The 18579-nt window shown below is 34.0% G+C and overlaps 1 protein-coding gene and 1 long non-coding RNA gene across 2 annotated transcripts in view; one reads left to right on the top strand and one right to left on the bottom strand.

Moving 5' to 3' along the window:
- Positions 1 to 18579, bottom strand: part of LOC114258274 (uncharacterized) — a 63309-nt gene that overhangs the window by 32289 nt on the left and 12441 nt on the right. The gene's annotated exons all lie outside the window — the stretch shown is intronic.
- LOC145800937 (uncharacterized) lies at positions 3238 to 5084 on the top strand. The gene is made up of 3 exons (XR_014341529.1): positions 3238 to 3356; positions 3691 to 3767; positions 4784 to 5084. It is a non-coding gene; the product is annotated as an uncharacterized LOC145800937 (long non-coding RNA).

The raw sequence follows: 18579 nt of genomic DNA, 5'->3' as shown, positions 1-18579 counted from the left end.
TCCAGCTACTATTTTGGTAATCAATTGTGTCCCACTTATCAATTGGTTTGGGGAAGGTTACTCCATTAACGGTAATTGTCGGTTCAGTCCACCTATACATGATAGATTGCCAAACTTTTTCATCAATAGATTTTGAAAACAATCTAATCCGAACTTTCCAAAAAGAATAATTGGATTCGTCAAGTAGGGGTGGTCGAACCATAGAATTTCCCTCATGAATTGAATCCATTATCACAAATCAAACAAGATCTCGCTCAAAGTTTTAAAAAACAAAAGAGCGACCCGCTTTGATACCAATTGAAAAATCTAAAAATCCGCTAGATATTGATTTATGATTATGTATCAATTTAAAGCAATAAAATAATCCCAATCAAACAATTAAGACAAATCGACACAACGATTTTAACTTGGAAACACCACAATTGGAGCACCGCCAATTGTGATAAAAAAATCACGGGCAACAGCCACAAAACAATCCACTAAGAAGATATGAAGGAATTACACAGGTATACTCTCAATTACCTAGCGAATCCACGCCCGAATTGAACCAACCCCTATGTGCCTCTTCCAGTCTCGTCTTTACCTCGGAATTGTCTTGACGATGAGCCACTCCAGAATCCACCAAAGCTTTAGGCTCGAATTCTTCAGAATCCACCGAAGAACAACTCTCTCTTTTGTATAAAATGAACAAACAATCCTTTGATGTATCCTCGTTAAACCATGAGTTGAATACTCAATGAAACATCAAAGAAAACTAGTAAAATATCCCCAGATATAAACCTTAATATCCAAAAATAAGATCTGGAGGAGTAATCCTAAAATATGACAGGAACACGTACTTATGGAAATCTGGGACTGCGAAGCTCGCTCGAGCGAAGACTCTCTCGCTCGAGTGAGGAACCAAAAACGCGTGTTTTCCATAAGTGGCTTCGCTCGAGCCAAACAACCTTTGCTCGAGCGTACATTCATCCTTCTCAGGTTTTTGGCCAAACGCAGCGTTCGCTCGAGCGAGTAAGGGCGGACATGCAACTTTGAATGCAATTTTACATTTTGCTTCGGGGGCGCTGCCCCTCGACCCCGCCTGGGCGGTGCCCCAGACCCGCCAAGGGGCGTTGCCCCTGGACCCCTGCGAGTTGACCGGGCAGCTCGATCCCCGTCATAATCAGCGAAGTGGCAATCTTGAAAGTATTAACATCACAAACTTCTCTGCAAGGCATAATTCGGGTTGGATTCGCATCTAAAAACTCATAGCCTCACTGAAATAAAAAGTGCGAAAGCAAGTACAACTGAAAGGAGTTTTGTCAACCGAGATTGCCAAGAATAAAAACCTAACAATATTCAATGACACCAACAATGGATTAACATTAAATCGCCTAATCCTCATGCAATTTCTACAACAATCATAACTATCCTCCACCGATAGCCCAATACAATTATTTCTAAAGAGATGTTCAATCTCAAAATAAATAGTTTATTCAAAACTTCCATAGGTGAGATATTACATATCCAATATCACCATTTATAACCACAACCTTCCAATTTCACATTTTCAATGTTAATCCCAATTATTTATGCAAAATAATGATTTAATCAAATTAGGGTAAAATCCCCTTTTAATCATATATCAACCCAAACAACAAAATCAACTATTTTGGCCCAATACAACCTTGTATCCAAACCTCAAACCCACTTATGCCAATTTCATCAAAAACCCTTCTTTTCATTTCACACCCAAATCCTAGATTTGTCCAAACCACAATCAAATCTCATCATTTATATACAATAGCAAATAACTAAGTTAAAAACCATATTAGAGTGTAGAAATTCCCTACCTTAAGTGTAGAAAACCCAAGTAACAAGGTGGAACTCCAAAGATGACGAAACGAATTACTTCTTGGATCAAAATGAAGCTCTTGAAGCCCTCTACCTTATTCTCAAAGACACTAGGGTTAAGAACACAACGGATCTAGATGAAATCTTAGAGAGAAGGTGTATTCTAGAGAGAGAGTATGAAGACCTGCATTCATGGAGAGTTTTTAAGAGAAAGTGAGCTGCAAAAATGATCTAAAATGACTCATTCACGATCTGATATGAACAGATTCGCTCGAGCGAAGGAGTTCTCGCTCGAGCGACCAGACACATAAAGGTCGCCTCGCTTGAGCGTAGAATGTGAAGCTTCAGGTCTGTCACCTAACGCAGACGCACGCTCGAGCGCAAGAAGCCTCGCTCGAGCGAAAGAACATTTTCACAAAACTCGCTCGAGCGAAGAAGCCAAATCTGGGCAACAACCATTTGTACCGAAAGACAAGCAACCTGTTCCAAACTCGCCCAACAAGTCCCAAAACTCAAATTCAAAAAATTAAAGGGAAGAAACAAGATATAGACAATAATATACAATCATGGAACCTGAGTCTGGAACACAATAAAGGTCGGGGTAAACCGGGATCGCTATACAATAGACGTGGCTTCCCATTGGAACAAACACGTGACTCTTAGTTTGAAAACTACTTTGAATTATGAATTTTTCCAACACTTAAGCTTGAAAATAGGCCATTGAAGGACAAAATAGTGAAATATGAACAACAAGGCCCAGAAAACATCATGAACACCTCGAGAGGAACCAATGTAAATTATGAAAACTTATAATTTAATTGAGTGAGATAATATTTATTTTTAATCATACCTTCCAAATAAGTATGATTATATATTTTATTATTCAAAGTGTTGACATCATAATTTTATTAGTTCCACGATGGTTCGTGAAGAAAATTCATGAGAAAATATGGTTCTTGAATCATTTTATTTTATTTTTTAATCTTTTAGAAATTAAAATATTAGTATGATTGATGTATACATCTTATGACAGGACTAGAAAGCACTTTGTGCTTCATAAACTGTGTGAAGTTGCTATTGTTATGCTTCTAATTATGCCCAAAGCTCCTTATGTTTGGTATGATGCCTTAGGTTGAATCCTCCAAATATTATTATAATAAGTAGGTTTACAATTCATTGATTTATAAGTTCATATATAAGGTATATATTTTGAATTTACCCTCCTCTACTTTTATATTGTGCTTTCATGTTTCAGTATAATTTGAAAATCAAACCAAACATGAAATTTGAAAATCAAATTTGAACACTAGAGGTAAGTAGTGTTTTGTTGTTTCTCATCTTCTGTAATTCATGTTTGAACTAAAAGTCCATTGGCTTCACTATAATTGCAAGTGCAATCTTTTTTTTTTTTGATTTTAGGATTTTTGTGGGTTAATTAATGACTTCATTTTCATATCAGACAACGCTTATGTTAGGTAACAGATTCTTCTCATGGAGAAGGAAATTTTGGGAAAGCTGGAATGGTATTAACATTTCCTACACTATGTCTTTCTCATTTCGATTTATTTTTTTTAGAACTTTTTATGGGGTTATGTGTTAATGAATGGCCATGAAATGCATAAGTTTGTACTGTAAAGAATTGCTGGATATAATAGTCAGCATGATCTTCATATTGGGGAAATGACTGTGAGAGAAACCTTGGCATTTTCAACGAGATGCCAAGGGTTCAAATCCCATTATGGTTGATAAATAGATTAGTTTAGTTTTATTTTCTTTTGTTTACATATGCTCAAACCATGGGCACCGATGACTTGTTACAAGTTAAGTATGTTAATTATTCTTTTCAAACATTTGCAGACATATTAGCAGAGTTACAAAGGAGATAGAAAGAAGCAAATATTAAACTTGATGTTGATATTGAAATCTTCATGAAGGTAATAAATGAGTGCTACCAACTTTGAAGAATTTCCTAACAAATGATGTTTTGTGTTGATACTAGTTGTTTTTATAAACGATTGTATGAGTTCTCTTCTTATGACTTGAATAATAATAATAACATAGATAAAGCAAGAAATGTTTGAATTTGAATTCACTGGGTTCTGTTAAAAATAGAGTTTATAATGTGTAGTTTCATCTTTAGGTGAATTTCATGCTCCAAAATTATTTGTGTAGTTAAGGTGTTCTCTTCAACATTTAGACGCATTTCTGTTTTTAGATTCTTTTAAGTCCCATTGGATTGAAGATTTTGTTGAAAACATGGGATCACTGACCTTCTGAATGTGGTGTTTATGCATGAAGTTAGGTTGTAGAAAAAGTATTGTGGTTTGAAAACCAAGTAGAAAAATGCACTTTTCTAATACTTAGGCTTAAAAATAGGTCATCGGGTGCCAAAATCGTGAAATACCCATGAGAAGGCCATGGGAACACCCCGAACACCTCAGGAGGGATCAATGTAAGTTGTGAAAACTTGTGGAACTAGCACGGGACTCCCAATTTGAAAACTAATTAGAAAAATGCACTTTTCCAACACTTAGGCTTGAAAATAGGCCATCGGGGGTCAAAATCGTGATCCACCCACAAGAAAGCCACGGGAACACCCCGAACACCTCGAGAGGAACCGATGTAACTTGTGAAAATTTACGGAACTAGCACTGGATTCCCAGTTTGAAAACTAAGTAGAAAAATGCATTTTTCTAACAGTTAAGCTTGAAAATAGGCTATCGGGAAGCCAAAATCGTAAAACAGCCACGAGTAGGCAAGGGTAACACCTCAAACACCTCGGGAGGGACCAATATAAGTTGTGAAAATTTATTGAACTAGCACGGGACTTCTCGTTTGAAAACTAAGTCAAAAAATACACTTTTCGAAAAATGTTAAATTGTATATTTTATCGATAAGATAGTAATTGTCTTCCTCTTTTTTTTTTTTTTTTGGTTTTGTTTTGTTGCAGATTGGAGATTAGAGATGGATGTGTTTGGTAATTTGGAGAGCAGAAGTTTGCTCATTTTGTGTTTTTGTTAATATTACCTTATATGTATTTTGGTTGCGTTGTAAAGTTTATATTTTTGTATATATTAGCAGACATGTTTGGTAATCTGTACTTGATATTATATTTTTGTGGATATTAGGAGACGCGTTTTCTGTGCATATTAGGAGACATGTTTTGTAATCCGCAGTTGATATTGTATTTTTGTGGATATTGTGAGACATATTTCAACTGTAGTGTTTATGAAAATGAACAAGTTTTTGTATTAATATGTAATAGATATTTTATTAAATATGTTATTAAAATGTGCAGAGAATTTTAGTAAAAAAAAATTTAAATTTAAAATATTACCTCAATTTTTTAAAAAAATGTTAATTATTATTAGCGATGAAATAAAAAACTGTCTTTATTAGTTTTCAAACAACTTTTCTTGACGAATAATTTTGTCACTAATGATATAGTTCCAACAAATAATTTTGTCACATTTGCTGAATATTTTGTCACTAACTTGAAATATTTGGTGACAAATTGTTTTGTCATTGAAGAATTTTGTTTTGTGCTCATTTTAGTGACGAATTGTTGCCACCTTAATCTATATCATTGGTGAGGATAAGTTTCATCACTAAAACTTCTATCTTAATATTTTGTGACGAAATATTTTATTGCCAAAACAATTAAAAATAAAATATTATTTAATTATAGTGACGAAATGGATGTTATAGAGGACGAAAAATTCAACATTTAGAGATGAAAATTTTTGTTGCCAAAAATGAAGAATAGGCGACGAAATGATTTTTCGTCACTAGGTACTTTCTGCGATGACAAATAGACGACGAACGTGGTGACAAATGTTTTTCGTCACAGATCACTTTTGGTGACGAAAATTTGATATTTGGAGACAAAATCAGTCTGTCACCAAAGGCCTTTTTTGTTGTAGTAGAACCTTACTATGCAGAATTTTCTTACAGAAAAGACATAGTGCAGAAAAGAGAGACAAAAGATGAATTTCATATTTAATGAATGCAATGGGGGTCTAATTATATAGGTGAAATGGTGGCTCTTCAATGAAAAGACACATCTATTTCCTATGAAGAGACACAACTCTTCCATGGAATAGGTGCAATGAACAAATATGACCATTCTTTCAAACATATTCAAATTTTGAATCAAATCTAATTCAATTTTCACCCAAATAAATAATAAATAAATTTAATTTTAAATTAAATAAATTTAATCTTAAAACCATACTCAAATGGTTCACTTTGGAGTCAATTTCTCATTCACTTATTAATGGGTTTCAAATCATTTTTTCAACAATCCTCCACATGAATAAAATGATAGAAAAGTATGCAAGACTCAATGTAGACTCAAAGATAATTCAATTAGAAATATTTTGAATGGGTATAGGTAACATTTGACTTTGAACCTTCCTTAGTAAAATATTACTCTCTTTATAATATTATTCTCTCTTTCTATATATATATATATATGATAGAATTCAACACCACTTCCCTCTTTCATTTTTAATTTTTAATTTATTTTCATGTGGAAGGCTTGTTTTGAATTCAAGGACTCAAAATGTATATGTGTCAACATATGGACTTTTACATTGATTTAATTCAATGGTTGAAAATGGCTTACTTTCATTTGTCCTATTTGGACATTTCAATGGTTAAGATCAATTACAATCAAGATCTAATGGTTCAAAATGTAAGTTCCAAAATCTCTCTCACGCTGACTCCTCTCATCTCAAAATCTCTATCTCTCTCTTCTAAATTTCAAAATTTGAACACAAACTCTGTCTGTCTCTCTCTCTCTCCATGGGAGCCCATTCTCATACTGTTTTTCAATTCTTGTCAGAGCCCAACCCTTGCTAGAGACCCAACCCCGAACCCTATTACTTTCTTCATCTTCTCTCTTTCTCCCTCTTTCTCTTCGCCATCCCAATCTTCATCAACAGTGGCAGTGACGACCGAATGGAGCTACTGTAAAATGAAGAATCTAAAGGAAGAATCTGGTATTTAACCCATCATGGTATATTTCCGGCAAGAGAGCAAACCAAAAGAATCTGGTATACTGTTCAGGTGAAGAATCTTCTTCTATATTTCCAGTAAGTATATTTTTTTGAGTATCTTCTGAATTTGGTAGTATTTTTTTGAGGTGTCTAATTCTTTTTCTTGAGTATTAATTTTTTTGGGTGAAACAAGTATATTTCCAACAAGTTTGTTACTTTAATTCTTTTTCCAACGAGTTTGTTTCCATTAGGCATTGTGTTTGATTAATTATACAATCAATTTTATTGATGAAGGCACAATCTCGAAATTATTTTTGTCTTAAAGAAACTCCCATAGTCCATATTCAAACACCTTTAGCCTTTTTCCCACAGTCCATGTTTAGGAATCTATTATGTTTTTCTTGTGTATAATACAAATATTACAAATAGCCAAATAAATTGGACCAACCTTATCAACCATGATAGTTGATAGTGATCACCTACCAATCCTCCTTTCCTTCTTTAACTCTAACAACAAAAGCCAAGTCAAAGAAAACAATCTCAAAAGAAAGAAAATAAAATTGTATGGGCAAATTACACATACCTTTTACCTTTTTCCCTTTGTTGTTTTATGATTGATTTTGAGATAAACTGTGTTTGATGAAATGGTTGAGAGTGACATTGTGTAATATGTTCTTTTATTTTATTTTGAGGAAAGATCAGTTATTGTTTGTATATTTAACAATACATATAAGGTGTTTGAAAAAATGCATGTGAGAGATAGAAATTGGTAGTGGTGGCTATTGGGGTGGTGGGTTTTAACTGGTTCTAGAAGGTGCAATTTGGTCAATTAATTTTTTATTTATTGTTTAAAAGTACTAAAATAAACTTTGAAGGATAAAATTTTTATTTTTATTTAAACTTTTGTTAGGTTTTTTTTTTGGCAATCCCGTTTGACAAAACTCCTTTCAGTTGTATTTGTTTTCGCATTTTTATTTCAGTGAGGCTATGAGTTTTTAGATGTGAATCCAACTCGAATTGTGCCTTGCAGAGGAGTTTGTGATGTTAATACTTTTAAGATTACCACTTCGCTGATTATGATGGGGATCGAGCTGCCCGGTTAGCTCGTAAGGGTCGAGAGGGCAGCGCCACGGCGGGGTCGAGGGGCAGCGCCCCCGAAGCAAAATGCAAAAATGCAAAAATGCATTCCAAGTTGTCTGTCCACTCGAGCGGACATTCCCCCGCTCGAGAGGAGAATGCTAAGTTCCAGAAGTTTATTTGCCTGCAAAAATACTGGATGTTGTTTTTTCCCGCTCGAGCGGAACTTTCCGTGCTCGAGCGTAGGTCTGCTCGAGCGGCCAATCCGACCCTCGAGCGGAGATCGCGAGACAGTTTTCTATAAATACGTGTTTCAGTCCAAATCTAGGATTACTGCACCAGATCTTCTTCTTGGGTTTTAGGGTTTATATCTGGGGATATTTTGCTAGTTTTCTTTGATGTTTTGATTGAGTATTCAACTCATGGTTTAAAGAGTATACATCAAAGGATTATTTGTTTGTTCTACATAAAAGAGAGAGTTGTTCTTCAGTGGATTCTGAAGAATTCGAGCCTGAAGCTTTGGTGGATTCTGGAGTGGCTCATCTTCAAGACAATCCCGAGGTGAAGACGGGGTTGGAAAAGACACATAGTGGTTGGTTCAATTCGGGCGTGGATTCGCTAGGTAATTGAGAGTATACCTGTGTAATTCCTTTATATCTTCTTAGTAGATTGTTTTGTGACTGTTAATTGTGATTTTTCCAAGTAAAATCGTTGTGTTGATTTGTCTTGATTGTTTGATTGGGATTATTTTATTGCTTTAAATTGATACATAATCACAAATCAATTTCTAGCGGATTTCTAGATTTTTCAATTGGTATCAGAGCGGGTTGCTCATTTGTTTTTTAAAACTTTTGACCGAGATCTTGTTTGATTTGTGATAATGGATTCAATTCGTGAGGAAAATTCTATGGTTCGACCACCCCTACTTGACGGATCCAATTATTCGTTTTGGAAAGCTCGGATGAGATCGTTTTTAAAATCTATTGATGAAAAAGTTTGGTAATCTGTCATGTATGGGTGGACTGAACCGATAATTACCGTTGATGGAGTAACTTTCCCCAAACCAATTGAAAAGTGGGACACAATTGATTACCAAAATAGTAGCTGGAATAGTAAAGCTATCAATTCTCTCTTTTGCGCTGTCACATTTGAAGAGTTTAGTCGAATTTGCAAGTGTGAGGTCGCAAAAGAGGCTTAGGATATCTTACAAACTATTCATGAGGGCACTCATTCTGTTAAACGCTCAAAACTTCAAAGGCTCACGTCTAGTTTCGAAAACCTTTCAATGAAAGATAGTGAGACCTTTGATGAATTTTATGCGAAGTTGAGTGACATTGTAAATTTCAGCTTCAATTTAGGTGAAAAAATACCAGAATCTAAAGTTGTGGAAAAAATTTTGAGATCCTTGCCCGATCGGTTCCAACCAAAAGTTACGGCTATTGAGGAGGCTCAAGATGTTGACAACCTTAAGCTGGATCACTTGGTTGGAAATCTCCAAACTTATAAGGCACATAGGAATTGCAAAAAGAAACAAAAAGATATTGCTTTTAGTAGTGCTCATAGAGTTGGAGAGGACTCTGATGAGGATTGTGAGATAGATTCCAAGATTACGGTTGCTTTTGTTAAACAATTTAAAAAATCTTTTTTGAAAAAGAATCATAATCTTTTGGAATCTACTCGTACCCATAAATCTAAAGGCAAAGATAAACTCAAAATTAATTCTATAGCCAAGGAGGAGAAAGGAAAGATACAAGAGAACTCTGAAAGAGTCCAATGCTATGAATGCCAAGGATTTGGCCACTTTGTTTCATAATGCCCCACTCGTTTGAAGAAGAAGAAAGCCCTCGCTATCACTTGGGATGATGAATTAGAATCTGATGAAGATGAAAGTGACAACGAAGATCAAGGCGAAGAGGGCCATAAACAATTCCTTGCTTTCATGGCGGCTTCTAAAACTGAAGGACGAACAGGGTATCTGAAGAGCCCGGTTGAGAATGCCACTGATGATGAATCCTCAGGAAGTGATGATGAAGAGCTTGAGCAAGCTTATGAAAAGTTGTATAAGGAATCTCTTAAGTTATCCAAATTGAATTACAAACGCACTATGAAACTCACAGCATGTGAAAGTGAGAATATCAAACTAAAGGAGGAGATTTCCGAGGCTAGGATTGATGCCATCAAGATTTCTAATGATTGACAAGCTATTTGTGCAAAACTCTTGACTTGTGAGACAGAGAGAAATGAGCTTCAACAAATCTATGCAACATATGAAGAAAAAATTGAAACTCTCGAGATGTCTCAAGTTGCTTTGGAAGAACTAATGATCAAAAAAGAGGAAGAGCTCAAGTGTGCTATGGCAATCACCCAAGAACTGCAATTCTTACAACTTTGTTCATATTAAAGTGGTTTGGGTGCGAAAACTTGACTTGTGTTAATTCTTTTTAGTTTTTAGGTTTCTGTGTGTTTTTTTTTCTTTTTTAGTCATTTAATGTGTGCATGTTCGTTTTCTGACTTGCTTTGCTTTTTTTTTTTAAAAAAAAAAAAAATCCCAAAAAGATTTTCTTAGTTTGGTTTAGTAAGCTTAAAATTTTTGAGTGGTCCTTGGTGCATATTGGAATTGATAAGAATATCCATTACATGTTAATATGTGTATGCTTTCTGTGGTCATTACTCATTTTGGAGTGTGAGGTTTTTGATTAGTATGTCTCATTTTGTACATACTCTTGGATTAGCAAATTTTGGAGTCTTCCGCCTTAGTGATTATTTTTTTTCTATGGACTTCTGTCATTGATCTTTTGTGTTTCTAGAGGAATTGACCTATACCAGCATATCATGGGTGATGTTGAGTCTCTTAACCATCTTCCATCTTTTTGCATCTCCACGGCTTTCCCCTCTATTCTTTGTAGTCCAGCCATGAGGAAAAGGCTACCTTAGAGTCACCAACCAGGCCATCCTTATATATTCATGCTTCTCTGGTTTGGTTTCCATACTCTTGAGCGTGTCAGCCACCAATGAGTGTGCAAAAGAAAGAAAAAAAATGTGCAAAAGAAAGAAAAAAAATGTGCAAAAGAAAGAAAAAAAAAAAAAGTGTGCAAAAGAAAGAAAAGAAAAAGATGTGAAAAAAAAGGAACAAATAAAGGATTCATTGATTAAGGGGGAGCCTCCGCCTTTACTCACCAAATCTCCCTTGATTCATAGTGGTTTGACTTTCCTTTGTTGTGCTTAGATTCTCTTGTCGGAGGTCCAACTTTCAGATCACTACTAGGTTTGAATCTAGTGTTTGTCGAACTCCAAGAGTCACACACACAATTTTATCATGGGATCTATGCTTTTCACATAATGCATCACTTTCTTTGAAGAGGAATCTTCTATAGAATGTGCACATTGTGTTTTCAAGTAATTGTGTTTCTTGGATAATCTTGTGTGTTCTAAGGTACAAATCTGAGATTTCTGGCTTGCTCCACCATATTTTTTTTTCATTGTTTTTAGTGAAGGAGAGTTTGGTTTTTCATTATAAGAGTTTGTTAGCATGAACACTTTGATTTGTTTGGTAAGGGAGATTGGCTATAGTTGTTTTGCATGTTGCTATGCACTGTTTGCTTGTTATTTCCTTTTTGCATGCCCCTGATATTTACATCATCATATCATTGCTTGTGTGGTTTATGATCTTGCTTTTGTTGTTTGAGCTTCATTTGTCAATTCGTGACAAAAAGGGGGAGAAGATTGTTTTTCATGTGTCTTAGGATTTCATGTATTCATGTCATGAGTTGGGTGCATATGTCTTAGTTTTCATCTATCCATCTATCCATGCTACATGTTCTTAAAATCTCAAAGTCGCATCTATTCATGTTTTCCATTCCATGCTTCAAATGCTTCAAGATAATCTAGCCATATGTTTATTGCTTTTTCATATACTCTTGTGGGACTAATAGTTGTTTTGGAGATTGTGGCACTAATAGTTGTTTTGTAGATCATGACCTTGAGAAAGAAGTTTATAAAGAAGTTTGTTTTTGTTGGCTGTAATGGGTTGGGGTGATTAGGATTTTATTTGTTAGGTGTGTTTTGTCATGGCATTGCCAAAGGGGGAGATTGTTAGGTTTTTTTTTTGGCAATCCCATTTGACAAAACTCCTTTCAGTTGTATTTGTTTCACATTTTTATTTCAGTGAGGCTATGAGTTTTTAGATGCGAATCCAACCCGAATTGTGCCTTGCAGAGAAGTTTGTGATGTTAATACTTTCAAGATTACCACTTCGCTGATTATGACGGGGATCGAGCTGCCCAGTCAGCTCGGGGGGGGTCGAGGGGGCAACGCCCCTTGGCGGGTCCGGGGCAGCGCCACGGCGAGGTCGAGGGGCAGCGCTCCCGAAGCAAAATGCAAAAATGCATTCCAAGTTGCCTGTCCGCTCGAGCGAATATTCCCCCGCTCGAGAGGAGAATGCTGAGTTCCAGAAGTTTATTTGCCTGCAAAAATACTGGATGTTGTTTTTTCCCGCTCGAGCGGAACTTTCCGCGCTAGAGCGTAGATCCGCTCGAGTGGCCAATCCGACGCTCGAACGGAGATCGCGGGACAGTTTTCTATAAATATGTGTTTCAGTCCAAATCTAGGATTACTGCTCCAGATCTTCTTCTTGGGTTCTAGGGTTTATATCTGGGGATATTTTGCTAGTTTTCTTTGATGTTCTGATTGAGTATTCAACTCATGGTTTAAAAAGTATACATCAAAGGATTATTTGTTTGTTCTACATAAAAGAGAGAATTGTTCTTCAGTGGATTCTGAAGAATTCGAGCCTGAAGCTTTGGTGGATTCTAGAGTGGCTCATCGTCAAGACAATTCTGAGGTGAAGACGAGGTTGGAAGAGACACATAGTGGTTGGTTCAATTCGGGCGTGGATTCGCTAGGTAATTGAGAGTATACCTGTGTAATTCCTTTATATCTTCTTAGTGGATTGTTTTGTGGCTGTTGCCTGTGATTTTTTTATCATAATTGGAGGTGTCCAATTATGGTTTTTCCACGTAAAATCGTTGTGTTGATTTGTCTTGATTGTTTGATTGGGATTGTTTTATTGCTTTAAATTGATACATAATCACAAATCAATTTCTAGGGGATTTCTAGATTTTTTAACTTTGACGACATTATTAATTTTTTTTACATTTATCTAATATTGATTAACATAACATTGTAAGTGTAAAAAAACCATGCTGTCCCTTATCAACGTTTGGATTTTTAGGTGTTTGGACAGGGAATTGAAGAATTACACTTTGAGATTGATACATGTTTAGGAATCTATTATGTTTTTCCTGTGTATAATACAAATATTACAAATAGCCAAATAATTTTGAGAAATAAAGAAATTGGACCAACCTTATCAACCATGATTGTTGACAATGATCATCTACCAATCCTCCTTTCCTTCTTTAACTCCAATGACACAAACCAAGTCAAAGAAAACAATCTCGAAAGAAAGAAAATAAAATTGTATGCGCAAATTACACATACCTCACTTGACAATTATCCTTTTACCTTTTTTCCTTTGTTGTTTTATGATTGATTTTGAGAGAAACTGTGTTTGATGAAATGATTGAGAGTTACACTATATAATATGTTCTTTTGATCAGTTGTTATTTTTTATTTTATTTTATTTTAAGGAAAGATCATTTTTTGTTTTGGGTGATTAGCAATGCATATAAGGTGTTTGAAAAAATGTATGTGAGAGATAGAAATTGGTAATGGTGGCTGTTGGGGTTGTGGGTTTTAATTAGTTCTAGAAGGTGCAATTTGGTCAATTAATTTTTTATTTATTGTTTAAAAGTACTAAAATAAACTTTGAAGGATAAATTTTTATTTTTATTTTTATTTAAACTTTGATGACATTATTAATTTTTTTTTACATTTATCTAATATTGATTAACATAAGATTGTAAGTGTACTACAATTAAACTTTTAGCAAAATTTGTTATAATGTTTTATATCAATCGTCTTTTTTTTTTTTTAATTATAAGCGGAGTTCCATAAAATATCAAAAATGGTTCTTTCTATTTGGGACACCATATGATACATATCATAAACCAATCACAAATCATTATGCCTTCTGTTGTCCCTTATCACCTAACAAAAAAATCATGAGTTCTATCTTCTCTACTAAGCCATGCAATAACACGTGGCTGTGCCGTTGAGACACGGGACAACTGTTTTAAAATATCCTTAAATTGTTTTGACTATCTTAATGTGTCATTGAAATGAAAATCAATGGTTGGACATAAGATGAAACCTCTTACCTCACAAGCTATAGCAAAATCAAATTGCATAGTAAAAAAAATTACATGTGTGAATGTTTTTATGCACAAGAAAAACATAATAGATTTGTATTATACATAGTTTGTTATCCTTACCATTCAAGATTTCAGCATTCCCATGTGTAAATAGTTTGCGTTGCCTCTTAGCTTTTGTCGCCAATAGTTTGTTTGGATTTTATCGAGTGTCAACTCTTTTTTGATTAGCGCTTTGATTGGTTATTGTTTGGATGCAATATAGGACAACTCTAAATCCTAAAACAAGGCACCTGATTTGTGCAAATTGGTCATCAGGTCATGGACTGAGTACAGACACTAGGGAAAATCATATTAAATTAGAACATATTTAATAAAAGTCGTGTTTGGATTTTTAGGTGTTTGGACAACTAGACTATTGATTTTATCAATTGCAAATGACTAAAAACACTTTTGATTCCAAAACAAGGGTGAAAGGAAATTTTTTTTTTTTTTTGTGTGTGTGTGTGTGCGCGCGCGCGCTCACGCTTGAATCTTGGATTTGTAGAGTGATTTGTGGAGGGAAAAGCAAATATGAATGAAATCTAAGAGTGTTTTTTGGCCCTTCCCTTCAATAAAAATTTTTCCTTTAAATATTTAGTTTATACTTGAGAATTCAGCTCATTTCCCTTTTTAGTATGTATGGGATTACAAGTTATTCTTTTATTCCTGTGATTACAAGATATATATATATATATATATATATATTCCCGTCTTGTTTTTATGTGAAGGGCTGGCTTCTTCTTTTTTTTCCTATTTCTTAATCTCAGAGAATGTTAAGAAGTTAAGATCTTCAAAATTGAATTTGAAACTCTCACAGTCAGATTTTAGTTGGTTTTCTTGTAGGGAAAGCATTAGTTGCTATAATTGAGAAGACCCATTGTTAAGCTTACTCATTTTTGTTGTTATTTTTTTTCTCATTTGACAATGCCATTGTCTATTAAAAAGAGAAACCCTTGTGTGATAGTGTGTGTTGTCTACTATTAATACACCATTACAACGGTTCAATTTTGCAGACAAATGGAGTGAGATCAATCAAGGATGCTAAGCTAGAATAAGTTCTATGGTAACTTCTACTAATACACCATTGTTGAGAGATTTTAATCTCTACTCTGTTCATTCTATTTCATGTGATATTTGTTATCTCTATTTTGTTCGTTGTTATTTCTTCACAATAAGATGGAGTCACTTGCTTGAAGTCACTTTAATTTATATTCTTATTTTTTTAGATTGCTTAGCATTAGCTGGTGTGCATTGTTTACTATTTGTTTTAAATTTAGTTTTTTGGTATTGTAGAGCACTAGCTAGTGTGCATTGTTTGTTATATATATTTTGAATTACATTTTTCTGGATTGCAGAGCACTGGTTAGTGTGCTTCATTTGGTGTTTAATAATTTTTTGGTATTGCAAAGCACTGGTTGGTGTGCATTGTTTACTGTTTATTTTTAATTTTAATTTTTAAAAGTTACAAAGCACTGGCTAGTGTGTATTATTTGGTATTTATTAATTTTAATTTTTTGGAATTGCAGAGCACTGTTTGCTATGCAATGTTTGTTGTTTAATTTTGAATTATATTTTTCGAGATTGCATAACACTGATTGGTGTGCTTCATTTGGTGTTTATAAATTTTATTTATTTATTTATTGTAAAGTATTGATAGAAGATTGATAGATGTACAACAGCTTTGGCTGGTATTATTTGGTAACGAATGAATAATGAACACGAAATATTTATGATTACACAACAAATATATATACATGTGCCTAGGGGTTGTTATCTTTAATTGAGTTTTGTAGAGTGTGTGGTACCAACAAAATTACAAAGTGTGTTTTAAAAACAATATTTCTTTATATTTCTCAATATCTTAAGTGTTTGGTATGTTTTTTGATAAATTACATTTGTTTTTGGATAAATTTTTGGTATGTTTTAGACAAATTAGTTTGTGCAGAATTTCAAATCCAAAAGATGAACCTATACATTTTCATTCCAATAAGGCACGGGCATACCCTAGGAATATTGGTGTTTTTATTCGAGATGAGTGCAATCTTAATATTCTCCGCATTTCTAAGGTAAGTCGAAAATCAAGTTGAATATTGTATATTTTATTTACATTTTTTTTGTATTCTGAATAAATTTTATTTATTTCTGGTAGGTAAAGGAAAAGGAAAAGGAAAAGGCCAAGGCAATGTCTAAAAGAAAAAAAACTTCTTTTGACATAGGAAAACATTTTTTTAAAAAAATATTTATCAAGTAAAACAAAGTCAAACATATTGTTAAAGTGAACATCGATCATGTATATTTTTTAAATTGTCAAATTTGTGTTGTCAAATTATTATTTATTTATTTTTTTGTGTGGATTTTTTACATTTTCGTAAAAAATTAAGAGGAGGAAAAAAGGTATAGTTGAAATTTATTTTTCAATGCTCTTTGTATTCTATACATAGAAAATAGAGTATTTTTAGCTCTTTAACATTTCCTAAAAAATAATTGTACCTTTGATCAAACTAGAAAACTCTATAACACCTGAGCAAAGGAATAGAGGAACATAGGCTTAGAAAATATTTCTAATTTTCTTACAATTAACATGAGAGGGAACATTTTATATTTTTTATAAAAATATACAATGGAGAGGGAAAATTTATCAAAATGGAAAAGGAAGCAGGGCAAAGAAAATGTTTCCAATATTTTTAAAATTATCACAAGGCAGGAAGAAAAAGTAAAATATAACTAACATAACAAAATTATTAATTCAAATGACCTGCAACCTAATCAAATTGGTCAAAGGTTTGTTTTGCCATCTTCATTTCCTGGAGGTCCTAGACACATGTTTAAAATCTTTCAAGATTCAATGGCTATCACACGATACAACCAATAACCAGACATTTTTCTCACCATGATTGCAAATCTTAATTGGCTAGAGATTACTTCGGCATTATTACCGCACCAAAAACCTATTGATCGTCCGGATTTAATTGCCCATGTTTTTGAGTTAAAGAGAAAGTGCTTGATGAAGGAGATAGAAACAGACAGAGTGTTTGGTAATTAAATTGTGCATGTTTTTACAATTGAATTTCAAAAATGAGGCCTTCCTCATATGCATGCACTTCTATTTCTTAAGGGTTCAAACAAAATTCGGACACGTACTCAAGTAGACAAATTGGTTTGTGCAAAATTTCCAAATCCAAAAGATGAACTTATACATTTTCATTCCAATAATATTTTTACCGTGCCTTTAAACACGGACATACCCTAGTATATATATATATATCTTCAAACTAAATAGAGTCACCATCATTCACTTTCCAAGATCCAATCTTAACTCTCCCTCGTTTTCAAAAGTTTTTTGTTTACTATTTTTATTATGGAATTATGATGGAGTTATGAAGTATGGAATTATGATGGAGAAGTTAGAGAAGAAGTTGAAAGCACAAAGATGGAGAGAATTTACATTATCCATTATGTTGGCGTAAAGGCCAATATATAGAATACAAGATGATGGATACAAACAAAATCAAACTTAATGCATACCTAACTTAGTAAGACTTTACGGCAAAGAGTTGCCAAAAACTCTAACACCCTAGTCAAGCCTAGTCATAGGCTTTATGAAATGTCTTCATAAAAATAAATACAAAGAGACAAAAATGTCTAAAGGAAAAGCTACAATTATTTGTTATGTGCTACAGTTTTTATAATTATATACACTGATACACCCTGTCTACCCACCCTGGTTTCCAAAGAGGTCGACTGTTAGAGATAAGCTTTGGCTGTGCTGATTTGTCGTGTAGTGTCGGCTGAAAGGATTTGGCTGATCACTTTCCGCCTAATAATGCAGGTTGCTCTACGTGTCCTGGATAAGGTTAGAGTCGATCAGGAGACAGTTGCATTTGATAGTGGGGTCCACTATACTTCCATCCTGTTGATGAGATTGTGATATTCTTCATCAGTCTCTGATGGAGGGGAATCCGGATCCTGGTAGTATTGCTCATTCTAAAAATGTTCTACATCATCCGCGATCATGGTTAGTTCCAACGGAAGATCCAAATTATTTATCTTTTTGAGATTTAATAACATGTCAAGAGTCTCATTAATTTGTGTAGGAGACCTTTGATATATAATGGGAAAATGGGTTACAAATAGTATACTTCCATTTGTGACCATAAATGGAAATTTTGCTGAGCCATGGATGTTAGACGTTGCCTGTGAAACAGATATTAGACTCTCTATCCAATATTTTGTCAAAGAAAGTTTTTGGATATTTTTCAATCTCTTTCTCCGGCGATCTTCATCTAAATAATCATCTTCAAATTCAAAATCTTCAGCTTCTTTAAGATACCAAATCTGGTATGGTTGGAAAAATGTTC

The sequence above is a fragment of the Camellia sinensis genome, chromosome 10 (genome assembly GCF_055761805.1).
Source record: "Camellia sinensis isolate YWXY chromosome 10, ASM5576180v1, whole genome shotgun sequence".
NCBI classification, from domain to species: domain Eukaryota; kingdom Viridiplantae; phylum Streptophyta; class Magnoliopsida; order Ericales; family Theaceae; genus Camellia; species Camellia sinensis.
The sequence above is the reverse complement of the archived record's forward strand: the minus strand, read 5'-3'. Positions and strand labels throughout refer to the sequence as shown.